Source organism: Epinephelus lanceolatus, chromosome 7 (assembly GCF_041903045.1).
Source record: "Epinephelus lanceolatus isolate andai-2023 chromosome 7, ASM4190304v1, whole genome shotgun sequence".
In the NCBI taxonomy this organism is placed as follows: Eukaryota; Metazoa; Chordata; class Actinopteri; order Perciformes; family Serranidae; genus Epinephelus; species Epinephelus lanceolatus.
The window spans coordinates 36496535-36509369 of NC_135740.1; the positions used below are offsets into that span (position 1 = coordinate 36496535).

At 42.4% G+C, this 12835-nt stretch overlaps 1 long non-coding RNA gene across 2 annotated transcripts; it reads right to left on the minus strand.

Moving 5' to 3' along the window:
- Window positions 1–4331: 4331 nt before the first annotated feature.
- LOC144463896 (uncharacterized) lies at window positions 4332–5931 on the minus strand. Of its 2 annotated transcripts, none has more exons than XR_013491886.1 (4): window positions 5623–5926; window positions 5461–5547; window positions 5308–5372; window positions 4332–4643 (listed from the first exon to the last, which is right to left on the minus strand). It is a non-coding gene; the product is annotated as an uncharacterized LOC144463896 (long non-coding RNA). The 2 variants fall into 2 exon arrangements; XR_013491887.1 differs by lacking the exon at window positions 4332–4643 and adding an exon at window positions 4938–5239 and having other exon boundaries at window positions 5623–5931.
- Between the last annotated feature and the right edge of the window lie 6904 nt (window positions 5932–12835).

Genomic DNA, 12835 nt, shown 5'->3' on the forward strand with positions numbered 1-12835 from the left:
ATCATGGAGATGCACCGAGGCTGCCCATGCTCTGCTCCCTGTTGCTGTTGTGCCAGCTGCCACACTGCTCACTTAACAGCCATGCTTTCACTTACAGCTACTGCTGCTGCTGCTCATGTAGCATTTCATGAGCCCCACCTAAACTCCAGCATCCACCTGTAGGCTTTGAGTCTACGATACCCTGAGGGGGAGAAAGTTATTACCGTCACTCCAAATTCCCTGCTGTGCTGTGCTTGTGTGAAGCGATGAGGTCAGCCACTATCAAACTGTTAGTATTACACATTTCCCATAATAATCTATTACACGTGAGCCGGCTGACTGAACTGTATTGTGGGTATTTTCCCATTCAATGAATTAAAATTAAAGCAAAAGTATAAACATATAACATTTAATATGAAATGTATTAATATTTTAAATACTGTAAAATGGAAAGGTTTGATCAGCATTTGATTTGAATTAGGGGTGTCAACGGTCTATTTATTCCTTTACTGAAGAATAACAATACATTTTAGTCTGATTTCAGTCCTCGTGTTTTCAGTAGGCTACCACTAAATGTCACCCATTGTTTTACTGTGTTACCATGGTGATATGAGTAACAAGTCTCTGAACTATTTTGTTAATTTCTTTATTTTATCGGGGGAAATTCTTTTTCTAGTAACAGAAATTCTTAAGTTCACAACCTAATTAACTGGATCTTTCTATCTTTTCTTGACTGAATTAACTTGATGCTTGACCCTCTTGCTCTTACTAACAACAAAAGAAGGTTTTGAGAATATTACAAAAAAATATTTGATTAAATCCCCTGATGTGAAATGAACTGTTTTTTTATTATTTTGTTTTGTCTTTGTTTTTATATAATGTCCATTCTTACTTTATTTATTATAAGAATTCAAAACATCTATGTAGTGATAATATAATTATTTATTTTTCAGCTTTTGTAGAGTGTCACTGCAATTGATCATTTCAGCTCTCACGTATTGTTGTGTTCTGGTTTTCATACCTGATGTTTTTTGCACATTAAATTGCTGAATAAAGTAATTTAAAACACAATAAAAAGCTAGCTAGCAGCACTGCTCATTCAGCTATGGCCACTAACAACACCTGAGACCGTTGATAAATAAGAGGGCCCACCAATTTCCTGTGTCCCTGTCACATCGGTTTCGCCACTGCGATAACAGACAATCTTCACCAATATTTTATCACTGTTTGCTCCTTGGCTGCTACCTGTTAGCAGTGTCAACACGGCTAGTGGTGCTAACATGATTAACAATGCTAAAGGGGTTTGCGGCTAAAAATGTAGCCAGGAGGGCTATATGGGAGGAGAGGGGAGGGTGGCTACCATGTTTCCAAAGCAACACGGTCCTGTCACCCGCAGTAATCACTAAATAAGTGGCACAGCTAGCTCCCACCCAATTCACCAACTGGGTGGTGCGCAGCACAGAATGGACATGGCTAATGTTAGCTAACCAGTAAAGACCAGAGGGTGGACAGTGAGCACTACACTTCCACGTTAACACACCTAGATGGCTGTTTGTCAGCAAAGCCAACAGAAAATAAGGCGAGACTTCTACATCACAAAACATTAAAATGTCACCACCTCTAAATGGATAGTGCTTTGAAATGTGATGCTAAAGCTCACTGAGTCAATGGAGCATCAGACTAAAAGGAAAGGCCTCTTGTATTTCATGTCACATAAAATTAACCAAAACTGACATCCCTAATTTGAGCTAATACATTTTGTTAGTTTCAGTATGAAAGATAGCATCTTTTAAGTGTTTCCTCAATATCTTCGACCAGCAGTTAAACAACCATCACAACTGTAACCTGTAGCCCAGAAAATCAAAGTGCATTTCTGTAATGAAGTTAATCTCATGTAAAATTAACTTGTATCAGACTGAACTCAAGTCGTCATGTAAGGCCTCATGCGTGTGTATTTATGTGTTCGGAGGAGGAAGATTTTCCACACTGTGACCCTGACAAGGCGCTCCGCATCCCAACAAATGAGTTCAAAGCTTCGGGGGCTTTGGCCAACCCATGGCACGGATCCATGTCCAATTATCTGCCTCGGAAATTGCTATGGCTTGCCTAATTTATGCCACAGATACCCCCTCCTACACAAACACACACACACACACACACACACACACACACACACACTCACATTCTTTCCTTATTACATAATAACATAGCTGTGGTGCCTGCCTTAATATAGAGGAGCCACTATATGTTGGGCCACCTTCATTTTCCTCAGCTAAGGGGGGATGATTGCTTCCCCACTGTAGTCTTTAATGACTGATAAGAACATCTGATTGCAGAAAGTTGCTCTCAGTGTCATCACAACTTTCTCACCGCGCTGACAAAAACACATGATGTGTGAATGAACAATTTCCAACACTAACAGGTAGAGTGTAAAACCATTTCACTGTGTAGCTTAGCAGCTCAAACCTGAGGAGAGGTGTGTTCCAACGCCCAAGACTTCCTGATAAACATTAAATCTGCATAACAAGAATAATGACTCGCAGAGGAACGCTTTGAAGAAGGCACATCATCGCCCAAACGTCAGCTTATGGGATAAAGTCTCCGCTGTATCTTTTATTCCAAAGGGCTTCTGCTGCCTCTGGAAGTTATTATATTGTTTATGCTGATTCATAAAATCGCTGTAAATATATACAATCATCAATGTTTAATCAACTTTTAATGTAATTCTTCAGATTTGGCATTATTTTGATGAGAGATTTAATCTATTAAATTATTTATGGAGCAAATATGCCCAGCATTACTGGATACAGCTTCTCAAATATGAGAATTCAGTGCTTTTCACCATTTTTATTATCTTTATAAATTTTATATCTGTCAGTTTTGGACTGTTGGTCTCATCAGTGTCCTGAGGAATAATGTCCCTGTTGAATGATTCTGCACCATACAGTTTTCAGTACTAATGACATGAGGTGAAACGTAAGTGTGAGTGTGGAGGTCGGATGGCTCTGACATTTGAAGGTGGCATCGGCAGTTTTATTTTAGCATCATTGGGCAAAAATCCCATATTAAGCTTTGAGTATATTGAAGTGTTCTTTCAGACCACTTGACTTCTGCACCTCTTCTTGGCTCCGTTCTCAGGCTTTAGAAAATGTAGCCTGTAACCAGAGACTCTGGCCAATCACCTGTCATTGCAGAGCGAGGGCGTTCTTATTGGCTGCTTTACAAATGTAGATGTGTGTGTGTTCATCCTTTCAGTGAAAGCCTGATTCAATGGTGGAAAATTCTGTAGAGAAAGTTGCTATTTGAGCATTGGCAACAGCTGCCTACACTGCAAAGCAACTCAAAAAAGGAAGATGGACTGATCAAAAAGGGAATCGGAGGGTGCTTTCAGACCTAGAGTTGTCTTGCTTTGGTCCAAATCAGGGACTCATTTTGTTACAAAGCTGCATAATTACCTCTTAATTGGTCAGAATTTCCATGTGGGAAAAATCCAGGAAGTAAACCAAACGTTGAAGAAGAGTACACTTGCAAGATAAATGTGACACTTTCTAATGTCACAATGGAGGGACAACTACGCAGGTTGATTTTAGTGCTGCTCATCGTGGACTATATTGCTGTCATTGTTCATTTTAGTCAAACCATACAGTTTGAAAACGAGGCGCGGCTCCAACTAGAAAACAATGTTTTGATGCATCGATGTGCTGAATGTGCATATTAAGGCAGTACAGGAGGAGGTGCACATTCATAATCCTCCAGGACTGTAACATGCTCATGTTTAACCCAAACAATGTGTCATGTGACTGCAGTTGGTTCAGATCCAGGTTGGAACATGAAACGAACCACACCAGAGTTCAAACCTGACTGAGACCACTTCTTCAAGAAGGTCTCGGTCTGGTTGTTTTCATGCACACCAGAGTGTGATTGCTGTGTTCACACCTTCCCAAATAAATGTCACTTAGGGGGCAAACTAACTTTGGTTTGATTGAACAGAACCAAACAGGGCAGGTGTGAAAGCACCCTATAGAGAGTCTGACAATAAACAAAACTAAACATGTGTCAATATCAGCCAAGCATTTCAGAAATAGAAAGAAAAGGTTGCTAGTTGTTAAGCCTTCTGCTAACCAGATGTGGCAATGCTACGAGGGTTGGATTTATTTATTTCTGTTAATAAGTGTCCGACAACGCCACCTAGGGGAATTTCACTCCCAGGAAATATATCAGAGGGGAAACGCCTCTCTAATACTGTAAACAAGGTCACACAGGTACGAGAGACACAGAGACTGACAGATTCCAAATAAAATATAAAAGAGAAAGTTTATTAACAATATTTCAAAATTTAAAATGCTGACCAATCTCAGTGATGATGCAAGCAAGATTACAATAATAATAACAAAAGGCAAATTATTGCACAATCCTCTGGGGCCTCTTGACAGGTTGGTTAAGTTTGCCAAAAAAAAGTGCATGTGCTGTGTAAAGGGGCTGAGGGCTCACCAGGCGGTGACGACTGAGGGGGAGGGGAAGGGTCCTGATGAGGCACACCACACGTGAAGAAAAAAAGAAACCACACACCATCAACTGACACCCATGTGCACTACTGTACAGGAAGTGAGGGGACCGCCACCGCAGGAATCAGTCAGTCGCTCGCCACACCAGCCCAACAGCTCCTGTCCAACAAAAGAGGCAGATATTAGTCAAGGCAAGGGGCAAGAAAAAAACAAAACCAAGCCAGAAACTGCCCCAACACCACACTATGTCGGGCCCAGGAGGTCTCCACCAAGGTTGATTGTGCTTTTGTTGATATAACAAACAAATAATAAACGAAAAAAAATAAGAAACCAAAACCTATGCAAAAATAACTGGATAACTAAACACAAAAAAAAATCTACAGAAAACAACAACGGTCACAAAATCCACCAATGATCGAAATAATTATCTAATTACAATACAAAGAAACAATAATCAACCAGTACTAATAGATTGCTGACGTGGATCAGTCCTCTTGGTGTAGCTTTAAGTCCTATGCTGCATTCATTTCCTCCACATGAGCAGCACTGCATACAGTTCAGCCAACACTTGAGTTTCATCCAGATTGACTTACTCCAGGCGTGCGAAACTCCAAACACCCGCGCACACACACAACGAAAAACAATAGACACAAATGTAAGAGAACAATAAGCTTGCTGGGGTGAACCCGAGACAGAACAGGTGGACAGAACAGCAGCAGCAGCGCAGCGGCCCACGTCAGAGGAGGAGCCACCTGCTGTGATACAGACTAAAATTAATACGTGACTTGCAATTAGATGGATTAAAACAATCACGCATACATACCCGTGAGTGAGGGCGCAGCGTCACAGGCAACAGGAGAGATAGCCACCAACCAACCACCTTTATAGCTGCTAACAGCAAACAGAGACCAGAGTCACATAATGTGCAGCCCGACAGAGCGCATGAGACACGCCAGACACACACGAGCCAGCCTACCTGAGGGTTCCCAACGCGGTGCGCGGATTATTGCGCACGGCTCCGAGGCCACGCACTCCCAACCCCCGGCCAGAGTACAGGCCAACTCTGCTGGAGAGCAGAAAGCGCATCAGACACGGCACCAATACGAGCCAGAGACGCAATAATAGTGTCTGAGCCTACCTGGCAAAGTGAGCAGAGGAGACGCGTCGACCTGCGTCTCAAGACAGCCACGTGGATCAAATTCTGCCACGCCAAACCACACTGCCGACACACACGCTCAGGTTTCCGGATAAGGTGGGGGGACGCACATCTGAGAGGCGCAGCTCTCCCCCATATATAGCTTTGGCTGGCCTCGCCCAGTATGCTGGTGAAATTGGATAATTGCTCCCAGCCCAGTGTCACTCAATGGGCGGGGAGCAAAGGAGCGAGCCTACACAGCTATCCACCTGACCCAGCACATACACAACATGAGTGGAGACGGGCTGTGCCGTCCTGCCACACAGAGCTACAAGCTAACGGCTGCTTCTGTGGCTTCTTGTTCACGTTTATGTAACTAATGTTAGCTAGAGCCTCGAATCACAGCATGTCCCCTGCCTCACTCCCCTCTGCTACAGACCATTTTGCTAGGAGGGGAGTGGGCAGTGGCTTACAGACTGATCCCTTGTTTGCTGCTGCAGCAACCTGAATCCAGCCAGCGCACCGCTCACGGGGACTGGTGAGTCCAAACGCCCCACTGGATCAGCAAACTTTCTGTTGCTGCAGTTACACATTAGACCTGGTCACCCACTGTAACACCTGGCACTTAGGGGTTTGTGTTGGCCAAATTTGAGCTGCCCCAGAAGCTCTGGTGCTACTGCCCAGCCCAGTCCCAGTGAAGCAGTCCCCAGCGGTGGAGAGTGAGGCGGAGGGACCGTAGAGGGCTAGCTAGGTAATTCTTGTCTCATTTGAGGTCTGACAAACAGAGAGAGACAGCGGTGCAACGGGGGCTGAGCAAATGCAGTGAAAATTGAATTTAAAAAAATCAATATATAGGAAACACTGGGTTACTGTATGAAGCATGTGTGTATTGTGATGGCCTCGGCCATGTTGTATTTTGCTGGCCTCTCTGTGCTCCTCCCTTCCCAGGTTCTCCCTGCCTGTCTCCCTCCCATCTCGTCAGGGGATTCACCTCACCTGTGGCCTTGTCTATAAAGGCATGGCCATTCCAAGATGGCTCTCTCTCCTTCCTGGATGGCTGGGGCCTCCAGGCAACCCCAGCATTGTTTGGTTTGGTTTGGGTTGTGTTACGTTGGCTCTTTTGGTTCCTTATGATTACACACATACACCTCATACATCCAACACCTCTCACCACACCACTGATTACTGATCTGCACTTAAATCTTATTCTTTAAATAAATTTTTGGTTAATCTAACTGGTTGCTGTGTGGTTCTCCCTCTTTTGTTGTGCTCTTAAACGAGCTGGGCATAACAGTATGTCTGTGGTTGTCTCATGGGAGGGGCTTAGGATAGCGAGGAAAGAACTGCAGGAGAAGAGTGCATTTTCAGATTCAGATTTTTTCCAAATTGCGTGTCCCAGCTTTAATGCTGTAAACCTGATTAATATTCACCTTTTTATTAATCTTAAGAATCAGTTTTGTTTAATATAAAGACTGGACACTCCTGTTTGAGGAGGCCTTTCATTTTGGTCATGACAGTTCCAGTGCAGCTTGCGTTTGCTGGCACATTGTTACAGAATCAACACCTCAGACATCTTCTATTTTCCATCAGTCAGATGGTTCGGAGATAAAGGGATTCTATACTTGATATGGCAAGTTTGGGAAGAAAGGATCCTACCCAGAATAAACCACCTCGCGGCTCCTGTGGGGGCTTTAAACTTAAAAATAGGCTCCCCTTATCTCTTTGCTCCTCTATCTCAGCCTTTCATGTGCTGTATCTTACAGTAAGGTATTTGTGAAAGGATAATTCTGTAGGTTATGGAAACATGCTGAGCAGGTCTCTGCCTCTGGGGTGTAATACAGTGTCTGTACATGACGATAGCATTCAGACAACACTTCTTCAAAGGAGACTGACAACTCAGCACTATCGCTAATGCTGATGTGGGATTTCATAATTGGTATGGCCTTTTATCTACTGAGACTTCTTTAGATTGTACAGTTTACAATCTGTCTGATAATAAAAAGACAATGGTTTTCTTATTGTGCTTCTCTTAGTTGTCTGGTGCAGCATAAATGTGGTTTACCATATGTCTGTTTCATCAAAGCTTTGACATCTGCTGTTCTAAACCCAGCGTTAGTGACAGGTCTGTCCTGGTAAGAAACATATGACTTGAGGGAAATTAAACTTTTTCTTTGGCACAGCAACATAGGTGAGAGGGCTGGGAAATTCAGCACTGTACAAGGCTAAATCTAAATGTAAACCTTTATATATTGTGGCATACTGGCCCTTAAAAAATATTACCTTGGTACAAAGACAGAATTGTTGTCCTCTACATATGGTAAAAAAAACCCCACTAATGATCAGCAGTGCAAACAAACGGCAGTTTTTGAAACAATTTCACAAGGTAAGATTATTATAAAACATAATTATGAAGCAAGAAAAATAATTTAAATATTGTAGATTACTTATGTAATATACATTTAAATTAACTGCGATATTCTTGTAAACATGTATCTGAATATATATATGTTGCATGCAGCAGCAGACATAAAGATAACCACTTAAAATAAATTAAGTCATGACCGGCAACACTGCAAAGTTGCTCTTAATTAAAGCTATAGTTGTTAAGTTTTATGAACTTTGTGAAGATGCTCATTATCACTCTGTAATCTCACATTCATGTTCTTGTCAACTGGGTGACTATTGGAATCACTTCTTGAAGGTTTTATCAGAGATATTAGAGTTAACAATCAAGCCATCCCCAATGATCCCGAAGTTAATGTCTTGGCGGAACAACCAAGTGTAATTTCATTCACCTCCCTAATTAGCTCACAGGAGAATCCTTGTCCTACTCCACCTTCTAGTGCCTCTTGGTTGTGTGATACAAGTATTTCCTAGACCTGGAGCAGATTAAGTTCTCACTGCGGGGTTCAACTGCAAAGTTCTTCAGTCACTGACAGCCCCTTATTTCCTACTTTAGGAATCTTTCCTGTCTTTCCCCTGATGAGCTAGTTAATATCATCAAGCCTAAGAATCACTTAAAGGGTGAATAGCGCTTAATATCCTGTAATTTATTTCTTTTTTTTTCTTTTCTTTTATAACTGATGTACTTTCATACATTTGTGCAAGTATACATCTCAATAGTGGGCTATATGAATGTATGTATAGGCTCTGTATCTGTGAAAGCAAGCCATACCCTTTTGGGGTATGTTGGGGTGACCCATGTGTGTGTGTTAATGGGTTCAATATGTAAACAGACATTCTTCCAAACTGTCACTATATTCTGAAAGAAGTACATCAGACAGTCTGTGAAAAAAATCACGTTCCTCTTCCTCCTCATTGTACTTCCAATGGCATTTGGAGCTGGACCATGCCGTTGACTTTAGGGCAGGTTTTTGTAGGTCAATGGCACAAACACTTTCTGCTGCCTCAAATTAGCAATACACCAACAATGCACACTTGGAGTGTACATACATTTGCTCCGCAGGCATAAGGCACAGACAAAGCAGCATAACACCAGGTGCAGTTAAAGTGAAACTTAACCTTCATTGCACTGGTCTTAAATTTGCTTCCACTCACAAACAGCTGCTCCTCTCATCCATCAATCTGATCTGATCAGCTCTGATCTGTTTAACTGATCAGTTGTCCACCCTGCCACTCAAAACTCCACAAGCTGCTGTTGAGGGATTCACTGCATTCATGGGGCCGCAAAGGGGTCACAGACTTATACAAGGACACACAGGCAAGTTAAGTTAGCAGTTAATTCTGTGGAAAACACTGAACAGTACACTAAAATATGTTCCTGAAATCACTTGAGGAGAGAAATAGGGAATGCAGTAGCAGAATCTTGATTCATATGTGATCAGTGCTGCCTGGTTTGACTGTTTGACTGAAGTTCACGAGCCGTTGTTGACATGATTGACAGCTGAGTTAGAGCCTCCTCGGCTCTGATTTGTTGTTTTCATTTACATGCAGAAAGGCCAGAAGCATAACAAGGCAACAGAGTGGGCAGAGGAATATGATTTTTGCCACAGATTATCTGTCTCTTTTAGTGCTGTGTGGATATACTGACAGTTTCAGCAAATATGAAATTTTTTTTTTTTTTTAAGTGCAAACTCTAGTTTAATAGTCACTCTTTGCTGGTTAATGATCAGCCAAACACAGGGACTGAGGTTGAAAATAACATCTCAGTTTACAAGTTAATTCATTGTTGCATCACTCGAAAGATAGATGCCTATTTTTAGTTTTGAGGTACATCCGCAGGAAGTCTGTTGTGTGGGGAGCTTTTATTTTGAAGTGCTTCTCTTCCCTGTATCTGCTGTAAGGAACAAAGATCATTTTCCCTCCCAAACATAAAAATAGACAGATGTCTTCTCCGCAAGTGAGTAGAGGAGATAGAAAAGTGATTGATGAAGAAGAAGTGTGTGTTTTGCTCATGGACTGTATGTTATCATGAGGGCCGCCCCCAAAAAGTTGACCCAACATTAGTTGACCAGAAAGGTCATTAGTCGGCAGGATTTCATTGGTCGCTTAGTTGTAGAAAAAAATGTGAAACTCTATTGGGAGCTGCACCTTGTCAAAATGAATAAAAACCTATATGACTGGACCACGTGGGAATTTAATTTGAAAGGACAGACACAGGAAGTGTCCACGCTCCGCAGTCAGACAGGAGTCAGGTTAATTTCCAGGGCTGGTACCAGCGGTTATTCCACAGGCTAGTTAATAACATGTCGGGCAGGAAATCCAAAGTGTGGGATCATTTTGAGAAGGTGAAGGACGAACGTGGAAGTAGCTACATGCCCATTAGCTGACAGCGTCATTAACAGGTGTCTCGCTCAGTGTGTGACGTGCACTTGTAGACAAAATATAGGCCTATATTAATGTAGGTTCATTAGTACGGTTTTGTATTTCTCTGTAATGTAGCACAGTGTTAACAATGTTACTGATACTATTCTTTCTCACACCTTCAACTCAAACCACCAAAATATATCATTTAATCATTAAATTAATATCATAAACATGCAGATGACTAGTCGACTAATGGCCCTAAATGACGACTATTGGTTGACTAGGAAAATTCTTAGTTAGAGGCGTCCCTAGTTATGATCATTCACACATTGTATGAACATCACTGAAGGAATTAAAATCATTAAAAGGTGTGACGGATAGACTGTAACCCTCTCTGCAAAGCATTTCTCTCAAAACACTAGTGAATATATAAAAACTGTCTTGTGCAGATTATCTGTAACTCAAGCATGTCTCAATAGACGGTGCTTGGATCACTGCTAATGTGATGTGATTGCAAAGTTTGTCATTTATTTGTTTTTTGTTTATGCTGGTGATGACACACAGCACTAACCTGCAGGGGCTTTACACCACTATCAACACAAGCCCGCATCACTCCTGTCATAATTTGTTTAGAAAGTAATTAGTCAAGTGGCCTCTGATCTCCAGCTGTCAGGCGGCAGCTAGAGTTTAATTGGCTAATCTGGCAGTCGTGCCTTCAGAAATGCAGGTGAATAATCTGATGTTTTAGTGAAAGAAGTGCTTGGGTGAAGTTTTCCAAGGCGCTGATTGATCGTGCGTCACTGATGGATTTCTGTATTAAAAGAAACAGTAGTAATAATAATCAGGAGTGAGCTGAGACAGACTACAGACAATTCAGATGACAAATGGAGACATGATAATGGTCGAGTGAATGGATGGGTGGAAGGAAGAAGAAATGGACAGAGGAACGGACAGGCAGACAGATGGAAGTAAATGATTGCTCTCCAACCCGCAGATGGTTTCCGGTCTTAGTCGTGGTGTGATGACAGCCAAACCGCAGACAGATCCGCTGAGCACGACTTCCTCTGAACAAAGCATTCAGTGTGGACACAGCAGTTTCTATCTGGCTAATTTACCCGGCTTACTCAATCATGTTTAAATTCTGCTATGCACTGAAAAGATGGCTCGGAAGAAGCGCCATAGGGTGAGAGACAGGCCGAGTATTTTCAGTTATATTCAAACGTCTTTTCAAGGAGGAGAGAACTGTGGAGGAGCCTCTGCAACAGCGCTGACTTTTGTGACTTTAAAAATCCCTCTGGCCTTTGGCTACAGCGCAACTCAGTACACCGTGTCAGTTATCGCCTGTAACAGTATGTGAGGATTATCACCTGATGGTTCAGCAGGAAGTACCTCTACCTCCCCACCCCTCCCCTCAGGAGACATTTTGTGACCCCTGCAAGTGTGGTACACAACAGAAAAAAAAAAAAAAAATCACCTTACACAGAATGTGGCAAGCAGAAATTCATGGCTGTGAGCGAGTGTGTGTGTGCATTAGAGAGGTCACAGGTAGAGAGCACAGAGGCAACTCACCGTACTTGAACTGACATGAAAAGAAACAAACCGCAGTGTTAAGTTGACCGCGTTGACACTAACAACCTGAAACACTTCTTTACAGAGGAGCATCTCTCAATATCCCTCAATCCTTTTTCATTTCAAAGTCTCCTCCTGTAGTGTTGCTAGTTTTAAATCTACAGACCTCTGGCCCTGGGCGCACACACACTGGAAGCGTGGAGCGCTGACATCGACCTTTGTGTGGATCTGCTGGTGTGTGTGTGTGGATAGAGGACGCAGAGAAAGAAAGATTGGGAATTGGTGGCTTGCAACAAGATGCCTTATCTCTTTCTATTATTGTAAAATGACAGGAGCTACAATGAGACTTTGTTAAGGCCCAGTTATGCTCCCTTTACGTACCAAAATGTATATGTCCGTTTCAAACGATGTTAACGTCACTGCCCACATACTTCCATGCGTCCATTACGTTGGCATGGATGTTAACCAATATATCCACCAGGAGGCAGCCCAGCGTCAAAAGGTTATGACAACAACAAACTCAAAAACAAACATGGCGACTGTGGAGTGTGTGTGTGATAATGTACCTCTTGCATAAAAGACAAAAACAGAGGCAGCGTTGTAGGAGGCAGTGGTCGGTGAGGCCGTTAAATACATTGTGACTGGATGAGCCTTTAAGTGACTTATGTAACACCGGGAATCATTAAAGCTGAGCTTGCACTGTGTGATTTGAGCCTGTTTTAGAATTGTTTAACTCCCATTGTACAAGTAAATCATCTGTTCTTACCACAAACGAACAGAACCAGGGTTCGTTTGTAACCAGACCCAGACCACCTCTTCAAGAAGGGCTTAGTCTGGTTGTTTTCATGCACACATGAGTGTGATTGCTGTGTTCACACCT